Source organism: Acomys minous (genome assembly GCF_964271855.1).
Source record: "Acomys minous genome assembly, chromosome: 9".
NCBI lineage: Eukaryota > Metazoa > Chordata > Mammalia > Rodentia > Muridae > Acomys > Acomys minous.
In genome coordinates this window covers 77,830,185-77,850,139 of record NC_140490.1, presented here as the reverse complement: position 1 = coordinate 77,850,139, position 19,955 = coordinate 77,830,185, and the positions used below count along the sequence as shown (strand labels likewise).

The following is a 19,955-nucleotide window of genomic DNA, read 5'->3' as shown; positions in this document are numbered from 1 at the left end:
GGAGTGTACTTAATCTCCTTGTGTTGGCATGTATCTTTTACTATCTTCTGTAAGGCTGGATTTGTACAGAGATATTGCTTAAATTTGACTTTGTCATGAAATATCTCATGTTCTCTCTCTATAGTGATTGAAAGTTTTGCTAGGTATAGTAGTCTAGGTTTGCATCTGTGGACTCTTAGAGCCTTAAAGACATCTGTCCAAGATTTACCAAGATTTTCCATTCCAGAATTCATTCAGTTTGTGTTTTCAGAACTTCTTTTTCCATTTTCAGACTGAGAACAGTTTCATTCACCTGTTTGTTTATTCTTTGTTTGTGTGTTTATTGGATTCCATGGCTCTCTTTAAGGAATTTATTGATTTCCTTGAATTTTTTCTTCCTCTTTCCTTAATTTATTTAAGAGAGTGTTTTTGTCTTCTTTATGAGCCTGAATCATATTTGTACAGTTGATCTAAAAGTCATTTTCTTGTGCTTTCACCTGCACTGAATTATTGCAGTCTTGTTGTCTTAGGATAGTTGGGACCTAGCGGTTTCCTATGGCTTTGGCTATTTGTTGACTGTGTTCTCACACTGCAATGAAGACATGTAGGTTTGAAGTGATTATAGGTCTCAGTGCTGATTTCTGAGTTTGTATTTATTGCATGGTGTTTTTTTAATTAATTTATTCTTGTTACATCTCAATGGTTATCCCATCTCTTGAATCCTCCCATTCTTCCTTCCCTCCCATTTTCCCCTTATTCCCCTCCCCTATGAAGTTCCTGAGGGAGATTACCTCTGTATATGCTCATAGGGTACCAAGTCTCTTCTTGGTAACCTGCTGTCCTTCCTCTGAGTGCCACCAGGTCTTCCCCTCCAGGGGACATGGTCAAATGTGAGGCACCAGAGTACATGAGAAAGTCATATCCCACTCTCCACTCTACTGTGGAAAATGGTCTGACCATTGGCTAGATCTGGGTAGGGGTTTAAACTTTACAACCTGTATTGTCCTTGGCTGGTGCCATAGTATGAGAAGGACCCCTGGGCCCAAATCTGCCTATCATAATGTTCTACTTGTAAGTTTCTAGAACCATCTGGATCCTTCTACTTTGCTATTCTCCCATGCTTCTCTCATCTAGACCCATTAGGATGTCCACCGCTCTGTCCCAGTTTCCTGGTAAGTGAAGGCTTTCATGGGACATGACCCTTGGGCTAGTATGCAGATATAAGTGAGTATATACCATTTGAGTCTTTCTGCTCCTGGGTTAACTCACTCATTATGATCATTTCTAGCTCAATCCATTTATCCACAAATTTCGGGAATTCCTTGTTTTTAATAGCTGAGTAGTATTCCATAGTGTAGATAAACCACATTTTCTTTATCCATTCTTCTACTAATGGACACTTACTTAGTGTCTCTGACTTTATGTTGAGATCTTTAATCCACTTGGATTTGAGTTTTGTGCAAGGTGACAAATATGTGTCCAGTTGCATTTTTTTACACATAGACATCCAGTTAGACCAGCACCATTTGTTGAAGATGCTATCCCTTTTCCATCGAATGGATTTGGCTTCTTTGTCAAAAACCAAGTGACCATATGTGTGTGGATTCATATCTGGGTCTTCAAATCGATTCCACTGATCAACCAGCCTGTTGCTGTGCCAGTACCATGCTGTTTTAATTACTATTGCTTTATAGTACAGCTTGAGATCAGGTATGGAGACTCCTCCAGAGCACCTTTTATTGTACAAGATTGTTTTAGCTATTCTGGGTTTTTGTTTTTCCATATGAAGTTCAGAATTGAACTTTCAATGTCTTTAAAAAATTGTGTAGGTATTTTCATAGGGATTGCATTGAATCTGTAGATAGCTTTTGGTAGGATAGTCATTTTTACTATGTTAATTCTCCCGATCAATAAGCAAGGAAGATCATTCCATCTTCTCATGTCATCTTCAATCTCTTTCCTTAGAGTTTTGAAATTTTTTTCAAACAAGTCCTTCACTTCCGTAGTTAGAGTAACTCCTAAATATTTTCTATTGCTTGTGGATATTTTGAAGGGTGTGGCTTTCCTAATTTCTTCCTCTGCAAGCTAGTCATTTGTGTATAGGAAGGCTACAGACTTTTTTGAGTTAATTTTGTATCCAGCCAATTTGCTGAAGGTGATTATCAGCTGTAGGAGTTCTCTGGTGGAATTTTGAGGGTCACTTATGTACACTATCATATCATCTGCAAAAAGGGATAATTTGACTTCCTCCTTTCCCATTTGGATACCCTTAATATCCTCTTGTTGTCTTATAGCTCTGGCTAGAACTTCTAGTACTATATTGAAGAGATATGGAGAGTGTGGGCAGCCTGGCCTTGTTCCCGATTTTAGAGAAATTTCCTTGAGTATCTCACCATTTACTTTGATTTTGGCTATTGGCTTGCTGCATATAGCCTTTATTATGTTGAAGAAAGTGCTTTGTATCCCCGATCTCCCTAAAACTTTAAACATGAATGGGTGTTGGATTTTATCAAATGTTTTCTCTGCATCTAAAGAGATGGTCGTGTGCTTTTTTATTTTCATTTTGTTTATATGGTGGATTACATTGATGGGTTTCCGTATATTAAACCATCCCTGCATGCCTGGAATGAAGCCTACTTGGTCATGATGAATGATATCTTTGATGTGTTCCTGTATTTGTTTTGCAAGTATTTTATTTAGTATTTTTGCATGGATGTTCATAAGAGAAATTGGTCTGAAATTCTGTTTCTTTGCTGAGTCTTTGTGAGGTTTAGGTATCAATGAGACTATGGCCTCATAGAATGAATTTGGTAATGTTCCATCCCTTTCTATCTTTTGGAGTAGCTTGAAGAGTATCAGTATTAGCTCGCCCTTGAAGGTCTGGTAGAATTCTGCACTGATACCATCTGGCTCTGGGCTTTTTTTGGTTGGGAAACTATCAATGATTGCTTCTATTTCTGTAGGGGAAATGGGACTATTCAGCTTGTTTATCTGTTCTTCAATCAACTTTGGCAAGTGAAATTGATCAAGAAAATCGTCCATTTCCCTTAGATTTTCAAATTTTGTGGCATATATGCCTTCAAAGTAGGATCTTATGATTCTTTGTATTTCTTCAGTGTCTGTTGTTACGTCTCCCTTTTCATTTCTGATTTTGTTGATTTGGATACTGTCTCTCTGCCTTTTAGTTAGTTTGGCTAATGGTCTGTCTATCTTGTTGAATTTCTCAAAGAACGATCTCTTGGTTTTGTTGATTCTTTGGACTGTTTTCTTAGTTTCTAATTTATTAATTACAGACCTGAGTTTGATTATTTCCAGACATCTACTCCTCTTGGGTGTTTCTGCTTCTTTTTTTTCTAGGGCTTCTGGTTGTGTCATTAAGATGCTTATATGCAATCTTTCCAATTTCTTTTTAAAGGCACATAGTGCTATGAATTTTCCTCTTAGCACTGCTTTCAATGTATCCCACTAATTTGGGTATGTTGTTCCTTTATTTTCATTGAATTTCAGAAACTCCTTGATTTCTTTCTTTATTTCTTCCCTGACACAGGTGTCATTTAGCAGAGAGTTGTTTAGTTTCCACATACATGTAGGCTTTTTGTTATTTCTGTTGTTGTTGAATTGCAGCCTAAGCCCATGATGATCTGATAGGATACAAGGTATTATTTCAATCCTCTTTTATCTGTTGAGGCCTGCTTTGTGACCTACAATGTGATCAATTTTGGAGAAGGTTCCATGGGGTGCAGAGAAGAAGATATAATCTTTGTTTGGGTGAAAGGTTCTATAGATATCTCTTAGATCTCTTGACCCATGGCATTGGTTAATGATGTTATTTCTCGGCTTAGTTTCTATTTCAATGACCTATCCTTCAGTGAGAATGGGGTGTTGAAGTCTCCCACTATTATTGTGTGGCAATTGATGTGTGGTTTAAGCCTTTTTAGCAGATCTTTTACAAATGTGGGTGCCCTTTTATTGGGAGCATAGATGTTCAGAATTGTGATGTCATCTTGGTTGACTTTGCCTTTGATGAGTATGATTGTCCTTCCTCATCCCTTTTGATTAATTTTGGTTGAAAGTCTATTTTGTTCGATATTAAAATGGCTACTCTTGCTTGCTTCTTATGACCATTTGCTTGGAATATTTTTTCCAACCTTTTACCCTGAGGTAATGCCTATAGTTATGGGTGAGATGTGTTTCTTGGATGCAGATGAATGTTGGATCTTGTTTATTCACCCATTCAGTTAGTCTGTGTCTTTTTATTGGAGAATTGAGACCATTGATGTTGAGAGATATTAATGACCAGTGACTGTTAAGAGTCTTAATTTTGATGTTGGTTTCAGTTGAGCGTTTGTGTAGTTGTGTTTTTGCCATGGTATAGTTATCTATTTCCTGAGTAGTTTTGGTTGTAGCTTGACCCTTTGGGATGGAGTTTTCCTTCTAGTACCTTCTGTAAAGCTGGATTTGTGGATAGGTACTGTTTGAATTTGTTTTTGCCATGGAATATTTTGTTTTCTCCAGGCCCTTCTGGCTTTGATGGTCTCTGCTGAGAAGTCGGGTGTAATTCTGATAGGTTTGCCATTAAATGTTATTTGGCCCTTTTCCCTTGCAGCTTTCAATATTTTTTCTTTGTTCTGTATGTTTTGTGTTTTGATTATTATGTGACGGGCAGTTTTTCTTTTCTGGTCAATTCTATTTGGTGTTCTGTATGCCTCTTGTATGTTTATAGGCATCTCTTTCTTTAGATGGGGGAAATTTTCTTCTATGATTTTGCTGAGAAGAGTTTCTGGGCCTTGGAGTCTGATATCTTCTCTTTCTTCAATGCCTATTATCCTCAGATTTCTTCTTTTCATGGTGTCCTTAATTTCTTGGATGTTTTGTGTCAGGAGTTTTCCAGATTTGTCATTTTCTTTAATGGTTGCTTCAAGATCTGTGAGTGTATCTTCTAGACCTGAAATTCATTCTTCCATCTCTTGGATTCTGTTAGAAAAGCTCACCTCTGTGTTGCTCACCTTCTTCTCTGAGGTCTCATGTTCTCGTTTTTCTTCTGTCTGTGTGTTTATCATTGAATCCATTTTCATCTTCAGATCTTGAACTGATTTTTTTATTTCTTTCATCTGATTTTTTGTATATTTCTGAGTTTCTTCCATTGCCACTTTATAGGTCTTCAGAGCTTGAACCATTTTATTTATTTCTTTCATCTAGTTGTTTGCATTTTCCTGAAAATTTTCCAGATCCACTCTATGTGCTTCTTCTATGTCTCTCACCTGTTTGGCTGCGTCTTCCTGCATTTGATTATTAATTTTATTTGCTTCCTCCATTATTATCCTCATTTCCAAGGATTTGAGGTCATTTCCTTGTATTTCCGTTGTATTTGAGTTCTCTGGGTTGTTTTCTTTGGGATAGCTGGAAATTGGAGATGCCATGTTGTTTGGGGGTTTTTTGTGTATGCTTTTACTCTGTCCTTTAGACATCTTGCTGTCTTTGCTTTTGTTGGGTAGCTTCCAGAGTTGGATGGAGGGAGTCTGATGAGTTTCTCATGGTTTCCGTAGGCTGGAAGCTCTGATGTTTCACTGGTGTGGATGGAAGGAGGTTAGCCCTGTCGTTTTGGGCTCTCACAGCCAGTGATGCTCAGCTCCCCTGTGCTGTGGGTCCTGCAATTGTTCTGGGTCTCTGAATGAGCGTTGGGTCAGACCAAGGTATCCACAGCCTTCTGGGTAACAGTAAATTCTCGTTGATGATGAGAAGAAAGTCTGCAGGGTCCCTCGAGTGCAGAGGATCTCCTCAAAAGTTCAGAATCAGCTTCCGGCGACCACACAGGAACAAAGCAAAAGAAGATGGCACTGAGGGGAAACCAGTACCTGTCGATCTCACTCTGGAAACTGAGGTACTTCCTGTGGCAGCTCCCACCCTCATGTGATGGTTTGGATGAGAATGGCCCCCGTAGACTGGATAATCTGAAGACTTGGTCCTCAGTTGGTGGGACTGTTTGTGAAGCTTTAGGAGGAATCTGCATGGTGTTTTTATCCTTGGCTTTTGTTTCTTTTTTGGTCTTCAAGTCTTTGAAGCCTGAATATCTGACAGCTGACTTGAGAGTGTGTTATCAGGTTGGGGGCAAGGCTTCAGGTGACAAACTTGGCCTTTGGAGCAGCATGGGGTCTCTGTTCTTCTCACTGGTGTCACCTATACCTGTTCTTCTGGCTGATCCCTTGGTCTTATTGAACTTTTCCTTTAATCTAATGTTCTGCAAGTATCCTCTGTGTGGAGATATATTTGTATACAGATATTGTTTAAATTTTACTTTGTCATGAAATAGCTTGTTTTTTCCATCTGTGATTGAAAGCTTTTCTTGCTATCGAGGTCTGGAATAGAATGTTTTGTGGGTATAGTGTGGTTTCCGACTGTGTGTATTTTATACACACAAAACAAGATGGCTCAAATAACAGTGTAGTATGATACACCTGGCAAGTGGCATTATGTAAAAGTAGAAACCTGAATGTGCATTCACGATCAACTGCATTTCTGGCAGATATGAATCAGTGTGTGAAGTGTCCAGAAACTCACTATGCAAATGAAGAGAGGCACCAATGCTTACAGAAAACTGTGATATTTCTTGCCTATGATGAGCCCCCGGGGAAGACACTCAGCTTCATATCCCTGGGCTTCTGCTCACTCACAGCTGTTCTTGGTTTGTTTCTGAAACACAAAGACACTCCCATTGTCAAGGCCAATAACCGGCATCTCAGTTACATCCTACTCATCACTCTGACCCTCTGTTTTCTCTGTCCCTTCCTCTTCATTGGCCATCCTACCACTGCCATCTATGTCCTGCAGCAAAACAGTTTTGGACTCCTCTTCAGTGTGGCTCTTTCTACTGTGTTGGGCAAAACTATCACACTACTTATAGCCTTTAAGATCACTACTCCAGGAGGGGTTAAGAGATAGTTGCTGATTTCAAAGGCCCCTAATTTCATTATTGCCATCTGCACCCTGATCCAAGCTGTGCTTTGTGGAATTTGGCTGGCAACTTCTCCTCCCTTTATTGATAAAGATGCTCACTCAGAACATAAACACATCGTCATCATTTGCAACAAAGTGTTGATGCTGCCCCCAACCAGCAGGAAAGACACCAACAACGGAAACTCTTCTCGCAGCAGTTTATTCAGGAACCTTGACTACCGGAGTGACCCCGGGAAAAGCTCCCACAGAACCTTTATAGTGTGCCTGGTCCTATCAGCGACTGCCACGTTGTCGCTCTTGGTTGGTGCATTCGGATCACGCCACCTCACACTATGCCTTTTTCGGATCATGCCACCTCACGCTATGCCTTCAGGCATGCGCATAAGGGGCTTGCTCAATGGCGCATTGCCCCAGGGAAGCAGCAGGGGTGCTGCTATCTGTGGCTCTCCACAGTTCCCCCTTATTCATTAAATTTTGAGCAAGTGGCACAGAGAATGCCTTATAGGTTGTCCCCCCTGTACTGGAGAAATAGGCTGACAAGATGTTGAACATTGGCCATGTAGCCCATCCCCAACATCTTCTTCTTCTCCTCCCTCTCTTTATTAGAAAGGAGGTAGATGGATCCATCATATACAGGTGAGCTTGGGTCCCCAGAGGGAGCAGGCATTAACCAGAGGGGGGAAGCATTGATCTGATCCTCTTGGGGCCACATTGGCCTGTCAAGATGTCTTTTTGAGGAGGAGAGGGAGGTCCTGATCTGCTGTCTGTGGGCATCCCTAACATACAGCAAACAAGACAGTTTCTGACATCAACCTCTATGCAATCAGGTTTACTTCTCAGGGGACTCGGAGTCGGACAATCAGGTCCTCCTCCTGCGGTACCTCATCCTACACCCCTTACAGGTGCCCATGCCTTATGGCAGGCAATATCTGAGTATATGCCATTCTTACCATGCCAAGGAAGGGGAAACAGAAGCACATTAGTGTCATGGCCTTGGTCCACCAAGTGAAAGGAGGATCTATACCGATCACTGACTACTTCTCTATCATGCCAAGCCACATTTGAGGAGATTGCCCAGCCTCCAGTGCAGCAAATGCTTGCATCATAGAGGCCTGCATGCGATGTTGGCGGGCATGCATCCTGCATATGCACCAGAGTGCTAGGCAACTGACAAGGACCAGACACACTGTCAAAGCTCTTATTCCTGCCCATTCCTGCAGATGAGAGAAGCTGTTCTGGAACCACTGCGACAGCCCAGAGACCATGGAGACATCAGTTCGTGTAGAATTGATGTGCACTAGGGAGAGACGCAGTTCCCGCAGGAGACTATCCAGGCTTCTGCTCCAGTTACCTGCAAGACACTGGGAGAGACTGCTAGACAAGTTAATAATCTGAAAACATAAGCTTCCCTTATGGGGAAAGCCCATATTTTCTGTATCAGGTGCAATCTCTTTTGTTAACGAAACATTGGTGGTGAAGATTCTTGGGAAAATTGCGGTTGTATGTAATACTGGTAATGGTTTTGGAAAACCCAACAAGATTCCCCACCTATACTCAGGCTGTGTCATGGAGCCCAGAATGTTTCCCACCATTATCATCCAGATTCCCATCTATGGGGTCAGGCTCTGCCAGAGGCTTTGAAACATCATCACTTTTTTCTTTTTGTAAGTCGAGTTAACCTTTCAGGCACCCACACTGGTTGGTCTGCATCCTGTGGAAACACACAAACAGATCCTCTCGCTCAGACCAATACTGGGTCTGGGCCCTTCCACTGCCCTGTAAGGACATCCTTCCACATGACTGTGCCTTTATAAGTAGAGTCTCGGCTCTCATGACGCTTGGCGGCCGTCATGCCAGACTTATCTAATTGAAAAAATTTATGGTAACATAGCCAAAGAAAGGCATTCTCTAGATGTTCTTTTATACCCTATTCCCCTTTTTTGTTTTTGAAGGCATTTCTTAAGGGTGCAATGTGCTCTTTCAATGATGCCTTGTCCTTGAGGATTATAAGGGAGGCCGTGAAGTAATGTAACACTCATCTGTGCACAGAAGGAGGTAAAAGTAGCAGATGTATAAGCTGGACCATTATCAGTTTTATAAGTTTTTGGCATGCCCCAGGCACTCCATGCTGCAAAGCAATGATCAATAACATGATGGGATTTTTCTCCTGTATGTGGAGATGCAAATATAATACCTGAGGCAGTGTCAATCGAAACATGCACATATTTTAGCTTCCCAAATTCTGGTATATGAGTGACATCCATCTGCCAGATATGCAAGGGACATAGGCCTCGAGGATTTACCCCCAGGGGTAGTTGAGGCTTAAAAGGAGCACATGCTTGACATTCTTTCACCACAATTCGTGCCTCCTCACATGTAATGGCAAAGCGGGAAGCTAAAGTTTTCACATTAACATGGAAATAAGAATGGAATTGACGGGCTCAATTCAGATTAGTCAACTCCTTCCTTGGGCTACCTGCATCACGGGTGCAGCCAATCCTGCATTTGATAATGGTCCTCCTATCTCTCTGCAGATCTTTAACCACACATCTAAAGATTTATGTTTGTATGGATTTATGGCTTGTCTACACTCCTTGGTACATTGCTCAAAAATAAGTTGTTTTATCAAAGGCATTGCAGTATCTGGGTCGCTGAAGAGCTTTCCAGTGGCATCAACTAATCTGGCCACAAAGTCGGCAAATATTTCATTGCCTCCTTGAATAATTTTTGTGAGATTTCCAGATACTTCCCCTCGTTTAGGAAGGGCTTTCCATGCCCTTGTGCCAATAAAATTAATTTGCTCAAAAACTTGCACCAGATATCCTGTCTGTTGGTTAGTGAAACATCCCTGCCCCATAAGCATATCCTGGTCCCATGCCGGTTGTCCATTAGCTGCATTGGCAGCTGCCTGCTCAGCTGATAACTCAGTGTAATAAGCTTTCCAATCTAAATAGGCACCAGGTAAAAGGCAGGCTCGTGCTAAATTTTGCCAATCTGAGGGTGTCATGCAATATCTCCCTAGGGATTCCAACTGTGCCATAACAAAGGCTGTGGTTGTGCCATAAGCATGAACAGACTCAGGCAGTCTTTGGACAATTTTAAAATCCAAGGGTTCGTGATAACAATTCCCTTGTGCATTCTGAAAAACTGGGTAACAATGTGGGGCATTTTGCAAATGAAATTGCCTCCATACCTCAGGACAGGCAGACCTACCTCCCCCTGGTATATGGGGTGGGGGTCTTATTCCACCTGGAGATTCAGGTGGCTCTAGTTCAGGAGCTGACGGCTGCGTAATCTTGGTCTCCTTTTTTGGTATAATAATGCTATCTAGCCGTTTAGCCAATTCCTCTAATTCTTTGTCCTCAGGGCCAGAATCGTCCCCTTCAAACCGTTCCTCTTTCACTTTCCCCCAAAAATAATTCCCCATTTTGTCCGAGTCCTGGAACTTTATTGTCTCAAAGCCTAAGAACTTAACAGTTATGTCCCACTGACCGGGAACTTACCAGCTAGCTGCCCTGGCTGCCGCAAGTTCTGAGATTCCCCGTACAGGCCACCAAATTGTCAATGCCACCCCCAACCAGCAGGAAAGACACCAACACCAGAAACTCTTCTCGCAGCAGTTTATTCAGGAACCTTGACTACTGGAGTGACCCCGGGAAAAGCTCCCACAGAACCTTTATAGTGTGCCTGGTCTTATCAGAGACTGTCACGTTGTCGCTCTTGGTTGGTACATTCGGATCACGCCACCTCACCCTATGCCTTCAGGCATGCGCATAAGGGGCTTGCTCAAAGGCGCATTGCGCATGCACATAAGGGGCGCATGCGCATAAGGGGCACATTGCGCATGCGCATAAGGGGTGCATTGTGCCAGGAAAGCAGCAGAGGGCACTGCTATCTGTGGCTCTCCACAACAAAGGATCAGCTATTGTCTTCCACTGCATCCTTGGCTATCTGGGAGTCCTGGCCCTGGCTGACTTTATGGCTTTCTTATCCAGAAATCTGCCTGACGCATTCAATGAAGCCAAGTTCCTGGCTTTTAGCAAGCTTGTGTTCTGCAGTGTCTGGGTTACCTTCCTCCCTGTCTACCACAGGGAGGGAAAAGTCATGGTGGCTATGGAAGTCTTCTCTATCTTGGCTTCCAGTGCACTACTCTTGAGCATCATCTTTGCCCCTAACTACTACATCATATTATTAAGACCAGAAAGGAACTAACTTCATTACATCAGGGACAAAACATATGCTAGGAAGAAAGACTTTCTTAAATCCTAGCTCCTTTTTTCTTAATAACATCTTTGAAGGCTGATTGAATTTCATCAGCTGAACAATAAAATATAAAGTTAGAATTTTTTCTTTCAGAGCATGGGTTTATTTGGGTAATCATTTAGAATAATTGGATTCTGCAGTCATCCTGTTTTTTTTCCTTTTTTTGACTTTTTATTTTTTATTTTTTACTTTTTACATATACATTCATATTGTTATACATATATAAATTAAGCTACTTATAGCAAGAAGAACCATGAAACAATCAGGAATTATACAAATATTACATTCTTGGTGTTTTAGCTATTTGTATTTGACAGCCTTGAAGAAAACATCTTTCCTATCTTGGTGCATCTAAAATTTTGAGTGTAAATCAATGTCCATCACATCTTGTCATTAGCAACATAAAACATCTATCGAGACCTAAAAACATCTTAGCCCCTAAAAAACTAAACTTCATTGTAAAAATAAGCTACTTGGTCTCCAACTAGATCAGACACTTGAAAAGGAATAAACTTGATTATCTGAGTATATCGGGAGTGCATGTTAGTAGATTTCCAAATGTGAAGATGACAGAGATAGTTTTCTATTTCAGTAGTCACCCAAACTCTATTATGTTGGAGCATCTTCTTCTGCCTTCTGGCCAAATATATCTCACATACATATTTGTGAGGCAGGAACTATTGAGGACTTGCTTACCCTGTCTTGGAAGAGTTGGGTAGGCAACTCTGCCTGCATCTAAGTTTGCCCATTTTTTAGGCAGAATTCTGTCTGTGGTAGAAATGAGGACATTTTTCTCAGTGGCTTGTTTGCCACATTTGAAGCCAACTCCATAGGCAGGTACTTTCATGCTCATCATCCTCTTTGAGGTAGGCTGGGTGTTGCCAATAGTTAACCTGTCTTATTGTCATTGAATATTTAAAATAATAAAAACAATTTAAATGCCATATACTGCATGTGTCTGAGGTGTTTGAAGACCTTATCTAACTATCCTACCTTATCTTTCTGTAGAATCATGCCTATCTTTTGCACCTAAAATGTATATTCTTGTGATAAAAGTTGATTAGTGATTTATATGACCATGATTTGATCAGCTAACAATTAACTTGTATAATTCACTTGTCCTAAGCAGCTTGCATTAGCACTTTCAAATTATGCAAGTAAACCTGGTATTATAATTGAGTTATATGAGTATAATACCTCATATTAGAGTATATGTGTGTGTGTGTGTGTGTGTGTGTGTATTGTGTGTGTGAAGAATAAACTTACCTTTGAATTCTATACAACTATATCTATAATTAATCTTGTTTTGTATTTATCTACAAAATTCTATACCAGAGAATTGAAAATAACCTTGTGACTGACAATCAAGGCATTAAGTTGAAGAGTGGATTCACTAATCTGCTTTTTGTTCTATCTATCTTCTCTACATATTTCTATATTCACCCTTCCTTCTTTTCAACCCCTATCTCCAAACCTAAGAATGTAAAATAAGAAAAAAGAGAGAGATTACTCATTCTAAGCCATACTGTTTTCATGTGGAAATTTATGCTACATTTTTTTGTTCTCCACTATTACTTTTGTGTTACTGGCTTAGTTTGTTGATGAAATCTTAATATATGAGTTCTTCCACTTAGTTCATTCACATATTTGATTAATTTTACAACAGTATACAAAAACAGTATTACCTCTATCAATTCTGTGTGTTAATGACAATATTTGATATTTAATGTAGAAATTTTGTGTTAATATATACTCTTTTCTGGAGTCCTTAAAGGAATTTCATAATGGTGTCATGCTTTCTTTTGGTATATGTTTTTCTTCTCAAGGTATCTGATTTCTTTGCATTTAATAAAACTTTTCATGAAGATTATTCTATACCTGGTCAAGGCATAATGACCTACATACAAAGTTATTAAGAACATAGGACCTCATTTTATAACCCAATGCCAAATGTCAGCAAGAAAAACCAATTTTCTATCAGTATATAAAACCACTCTTGGAATTATGGTGATATCAAATGTGCAGATGCAGCTAATTCTACTCACTCCGTGCTTATTTCTCTGTTTTATTCTAAACATCTAGGCAACCTTATCCTCACAAAGTCTTCTCTAATGCTGACTTATTCTACCTGTCCCACCTGGGACAGAGAGAAGAGAACAAATAGAGCCAGCAGAAGTGATCTGTTTCTGAGATCAAAACTACATAGTCCCTCATTCCAAGGAAATCTGTGTCTGGCCCTAGCAACATTCAGGTTAGAACCCTCTAAGGTGATGATTCCATCTGCCTGACCCAATGGGAATACAAATAGCAGTGAGACATCTGAGCCAATAAATGTGAGCAGTACTCCATTTCCTGCCATCATGAGGAGGCCTATCAGGCTGAGGGATATTTAGCTTAGAGCTTTCTCTGCTGATGACTCATGACCTGCCAAACCCACCTGAGACAAGACCAGCAGAGGGAACACCAGGCCTGTTAACACCAGAGACAACCTTATGGCTAGAGGTCAGCATAATAACAAAACCAACAAACCCAAGGCAATATGACACCACATGAAACCAGCTTCCCTACCACAACAAGCCCAGAAGATACTGTTACACCTGAAGGACAAGAAAATGGCTGTAAATTCGAGATTATGAAATGAAAGAGCTTAAAGGAGGAGAAGAAATACAGGAAAATACATTCAAACAGATGAAGGAGCTGAATAAACCCATAAAGAAATGCAGGAAAATACAAATGAAAGGGAGAAGGAAATAAGTATAACAGGTCAAGACCTAGAAATGAAACTAAAATCAATAAAGAAAACACAATCAAAGGTAATCTGGAGAAGGAATTTCTAGGGAAGAGAACAGGAACAACAGATACATATATCACCAACATAAGGCATGACATGGAAGAAAAAATCTCATATGTAGAATGTACAATTGAAGAAATTGAAACATCAGTAAAAAATGTTAAATCTAAAAAGTTCATGAAAAAAATCCACGAAATCTGTGACACTATGAAAAGACCAAAACTAAGAATGATAGTATTAGAAGAAGTAGAAGACTCCCAACTCCAATGTCCAGAAATTTTTTCAACAAAATCATAGAAGAAAACTTCACCAACCTAAAGAAATAAATGCCTAAAAACATACAAGATGCTTAAAAGAGACCAAGTAGATTGGAACAGATAATAATATCCTTCCATGGCATATTAATAAAATGCTAAATCTATGGAACAAATAAATAATAAAATCTACAAGGGAACAAGTAACTTACAATGGCATACCTATGAAAATTACACTCGACTTCTCAGCAGAGACTCTAAAAGCTAGAAAGGTCTGAACAGATATTTTGCAGCCCATGGATGCCAACCTAGACTGCTATTCCCAGCAAAACTTTCAATCACCAGAAATGGAGAAAACAGGGTATTTCATGAAAAACACAAAGTTTAAACAGTACATAGCCACAAATTAAGCCCTACAGAATACTAGAAGGAAAACTCCAAATCAAGGAAGCTAAAGACAACCAGGAAAAAAAAAAAACATGACACTACATTCACAAAACCAAAAGAAAGGAAGCACTTACACATACCAGCATCATCAAAATAACAGGAATTAATAACTATTGGTTATTAATCTCACTCAACATCAATGGCCTCAACTCTCCAAACACACCTCAGCAAAACAAATAGATATTACCTCAGAGGAAAGGGCTGGAAAAAGGCTTTCCAAGCAAACAGACCCAAGACATAAGCTGGAGTGAACATTCTAATATCTAATAAAAGACATTTTCAATCAAAATTAATCAAAAGAGATGAGGGACACTTCATTCTCATCAACAGAAAAATGCACCAAGCTGATGTCTCAATTCAAAACATCTATGCATTAAATGCAAGGCTACCCACATTGATAAAAGAAACATTAATAAGGCTTATTCAAAAACCGAACTGAATACATTAATACTGGGAGACTTAAACATCTCACTCTCACCAACACACAGATCAAGACAGAAACTAAACGAAGAAATAAGGGAACTAACAGATGGCATGAGTCACCTAAAAACAAAAGAATATACCTTCCCTTCAGCACCCCCAATGAAACCTTCTCCAAAATCAACCATATACTTACTCACAAAGCAAGAATCAGCAGATACAAGAAGATTGAAATGACCACTTGCATTTTATCAGAACACCATGGATTACAGCTGGAACCCAACAGCAGAAACAACAGAAACCCAAAAGACCCATGGAATCTATAAAACTCTCTAGTTCATGAACACTGGGTCCAGGAGAGAATAAAGAAATTGAAGACTTTCTCAAATTCAATTAAAATTGAAGGCACAACATACCCAAAACCATCAGAAACAAAGAAAGCATTGCTAAAAGGAAAGTTCATAGCACTAAGAACCTGCATAAAGAAGGGAGAGAACCCATATTAGCAAATTAACAGCACACCTGAAAGCCCTAGAGCAAAAAGAAGCAGACACAGCAAAGAGGAAAAGGAGACTGGAAATAATCAAACTCAGGGCTGAAGTCAATGAATTAGAAACAAAAACAATACAAAGAATCAGGGAAATCAAGAACTGGTTTTTTGATGAAATCAGCAAGATAGACAAACCCTTACCCAAACTAACTAAAAGGCAGAGGGAGGGTATCAAATTAACAAAATCATAAATGAAAAGGTAGACAAAAAAGCAAACACTAAGAAAACACTAAGAATTATGAAATGTTAGTTCAAAAGCCTGTATTCCATAACACTGGAAAATCTAAAGGAAATGGATTCTTTTCTTGATAAAGTTCATATACTAAAGTTGAGTCAAAATCAAGTAAACAGTTTAAATAGTCTGACAACCCCTAAGGAAATAGAGGAAGTCATTAAAATTCTCCCCCCCCCAAAAAAAAGCCCAGGGCCAGATGATTTTAATGCAGAATTCTACCTGACATTCAAAGAAGAGCTAATACCAGTACTCCTCAAATGACTCCATGAAATAGAAACAGAAGCAGCATTGCCAAAATCATTCTATGAAGTTACTGTCATGATGATACCTAAAGCACAGAAAGACTCAAGAAAGGAGAACTTCACACCAATTTCACTCATAAGCATTGAAACAAAAATTAATCAATAAAATACCCTAAAACTAAGTCGAAGAACACACCAAATACATCATACACCATGATCAAGTAGGTTTCATCTCAGTGATATAGGTATACAGAAGTACATCAATGTAATTCACCCTATAACCAAATTGAAAGAAAAACCCACACAATCATCTCATTAGATGCATAAAAGGCTTTTTAACAAAATCGAACACCACTTCATGATGAAAGTTTTAGAGATATGGGGAATACAGGGCCCATATACAAATATAATAAAGGCTACATACAGAAAGCCTTAAATTAAATGAAGAGAAACTCAAAGCAAATCCAGTAAAATCAGCAAGAGTGTCTACTCTCACCATATCTCTTCAATATAGTCCCTAAAGTTCTAGCTAGAGCAATAAGACAGCTAAAGGAGATCAGGGGGATACAAATCACAAAGGGAAAAGTCAAAGTATTTTTATTCACTGCTGATAGGATAGTATGCATAAGTGACCCAAAAGTACCACCAGAAAACTCCTAAGGCTGATAAACACCATCATCAAAGTGGCTGTATGCAAGATTATTTCAAAAGAATCAACATCCCTCTTGTACACAAATGAAAAAGAGGGCTGAGAAAGAAATAAAGGAAATTACACCATTCACAAAGCCACAAATACTATAAAATATCTTGGTGTAACACTAACCAAGAAAGTCAAAGGTCTGTATAACAAGAATGTCAAAACCCTGAAGGAAAAACTGAAGAAGATATCAGAAGATGGAAAGATGTCCCATGCACATGGATTGGAAAGATCCATACCAAATAGCTATCTTACCAAAAATAATCTACAGATTCAATGAAATTACCATTAAAATACCAAGCCATTGTTTACAGACCTTGAAACAACTATTTTAAACTTCATATGGTAAAAGAAAAACCCCGGAGTAGCCAAAAAATCCTATATAATAAAAGAACTTCTGGAGGTATCTCTATCCCTGAATTCAGGCTATACTACAGAAAAATAGTAATAAAAACTGCATGATACCAGCACAGAAACAGACTGGTTGATCAATGGACTAAGACTGAAGACCCAGAAATAAACCCACATAACTAAGGGCAGTTGGTTTTTGACAAAGAAACCAAAACCATACAATTGAACAAAGAAAGCATCCTCAACAAAGGTGCTGGTCTAACTGGATGTTTACATGTAAAAAATGTTGAAATAGATCCATATATATCACTTTATACAAAACTCAAGCCCTGGTGGATCAGAGACTTCAATCTAACAACAGAGACATTAAATCTATTAGAAGAGAAAGTGGGGAAGAGCTTTGAACTCACTGACACTGGACACAACTTCCTGATCAGAACACCAGGCTGTAATATCAATAATACATAAATGGGACTTCTTAAAAATGAAAATTTTCTCTAATGCAAAGGACACTATCAACAGACTAAAATAGCAGTCAACAGATTGAGAAATATATTCACCAATCCAACATCTGAGAGAGTACTAATATTCAAAACATTAAGCACTCAAAAAAGAAATAAAAACAATTAAATTAGCCCTATTGAAAATGTGACAAACAGCTAAACAGAGAATTCACAAAAGAGGAATACCGAATGGCTGAGAAACACTTAAAGAAATGTTAAATTTCCTTAGTCATCAGAGAAATGCAAATAAAACTCTGAGATTCCATCTTACATCTATCAGAATGGCAAAGATCAAAAACTCAAGTGATGGGGTCTTTAAGATGGCAGTGCCAAACATGCATGGCATCTGATCTGCAGGACAGAGACTAGGAACCCAGCTGGGAGCTACAAACAGCAAGACTTGGAGAGTGCTAGGTGTGAGGGGTCTGCACATTGTAAAGCACATGTAGGTCTGGTCTTGAGCCATACAACTGGTCCATGGAGGACGGGTGCCCAGAGACTTGACCCATACCCACCTGTGAGCTGCTGCCTTGCACTATATCAGGGACTTGGTATCTTAGACTGAACTCTGGGTGGTAAAGCACCACACTCTGAAGCTTCAGGCCTAGAGAAAATGCAGGAAAAATGGGTTGTTCTGACCTCAGAATGACCCTTGAGTCCAAAGAAATCCCCAGGGGCCTGCAACCACTCTGACACAGTATCCAAAGCCCAGTGCAGCTAAAAGTGCCATGCCTTACCTGTGCTCTCACTCTCAGATCATCCTGCCAGTCCACAGAGGGTCACAAGGCCCACACCAGGGCTCAGGTAGATGTGGACACATTCTTCAGCTACAACTCCCTAGCCACACTCCCTCAGAGTGACTGATCTAAGACAGCTCAGTCTGAATGGATGGGGAAAAATCTAGCCAGCCACCCCAGTAGACTATTCCCACACATACGGGGAAAATAGAACAGGTCTGAACAGATCAGGCAGATGCCAGAAACCACAGCACAGCAGGGGAGCCCAAGCTCTTGGGAGGGACTAAACTGGCCTGAGGGTGTCCGGCAGAACCCTAACCACCTACCACAACCCAATAGCAGTTTCCACAAGCTCAGTCTTAGCTTGGCCAGCTGTTGCCACACACCAGGAGTTCCCTTATGCACTCAGACAGGACTGAACTGGCCTGAAGGGATCAGCCAGAACCCTAGCCAACTGCCACAAGCCAGAAGGCAGTATCTGCTCTCTCTAGGCCCCACAGCCTGGAAGGATCAGGCAGAATCCTAGGCACAGGCCATAAGTCAGAAGGGTTTCAAGCACTCTAGAGGGGACTGAGCCTAGGCACCCAAAGTCCCAGTGCCTCAGGGCAGGGTTTTCAAAGCACAGCCAAAGGCAGGATAACCAGCTTTACCTACACTATCTTGAACTGAACCTTGGGCTGCAAAGCACCAGCAACAGATTCTGCTGACCCAGTGGGGACCCCAGGGAGTAGAGACAATTTCCTTTGGCTAAAACCAGGTCATCTGTCTGATCCAGGGAAGGGTTCCCTGATCTCCAGAGGTGAGGACTGTCAACTTATCAACATTCACAAAAAATATGCCTGCAACGATCAGTGAAAGACACCAAAAACTAACTCCCAACAAGAAAGACAGCAAGATAACTAAAGGAAAGTGTAAAAATACAAACAACAAAAACAAAACAATACTCCATCTTCAGATTCCAGCTATCCCAAAGAAATCAATGCTGAGAATTCACACACTATTGAAACACAAAAAATAACCTCAAATCCTTTGTAATGAAGATGATAATGGAGAAAATGAATAAAATCCATAAACAAATGCAGGAAGATGCAGCCAAACATACTAAGGACATTAGAGAGGCCTTTAGAGAGGTACTAGAAGAAATTCAGGAAAATACAAACAATCAGATAAAGGAAGTCAATAAAACAGTCCAAGATCTGAAAATGAAAATGGAAATGATGATAAAAGCACAGAGAGGAGAGTACCAGGAACAAGAGAACTTAGAAAAGAAAGAAAGCAATACAGAGGTATGCATCTCTAACAGAATTCAAGAGATGGAGGAAAAAATCTTGGGTGTAGAAGATACAATCATCGAACTTGTTGCAACCATCAAAGAAAATGCTAACTCTGAAATAATCCTGACACACAACATCCAAGAAATCAAGGATATCATGCTGGCTCCAAGACACAGAAAATAAGTTCAACAAAATCATAGAAGAAAATTTCCCCTATTTGAAGAAGGAGATGCACATAAACATACAACAGAGCTACAG

The 19,955-nt window shown here is 39.8% G+C and overlaps 1 pseudogene across 1 annotated transcript in view; it reads left to right on the top strand.

The window, feature by feature from the left end:
• LOC311605894 (vomeronasal type-2 receptor 116-like) overlaps positions 1 to 11,202 on the top strand; it is an 18,297-nt pseudogene extending 7,095 nt beyond the window's left edge. Inside the window, exons 4-5 of the transcript in view lie at positions 6,503 to 7,068; positions 10,849 to 11,202. The product of the transcript in view is annotated as a vomeronasal type-2 receptor 116-like (transcript). The remainder of the gene's footprint in view (positions 1 to 6,502; positions 7,069 to 10,848) is intronic.
• The last annotated feature ends 8,753 nt before the right edge of the window (positions 11,203 to 19,955 follow it).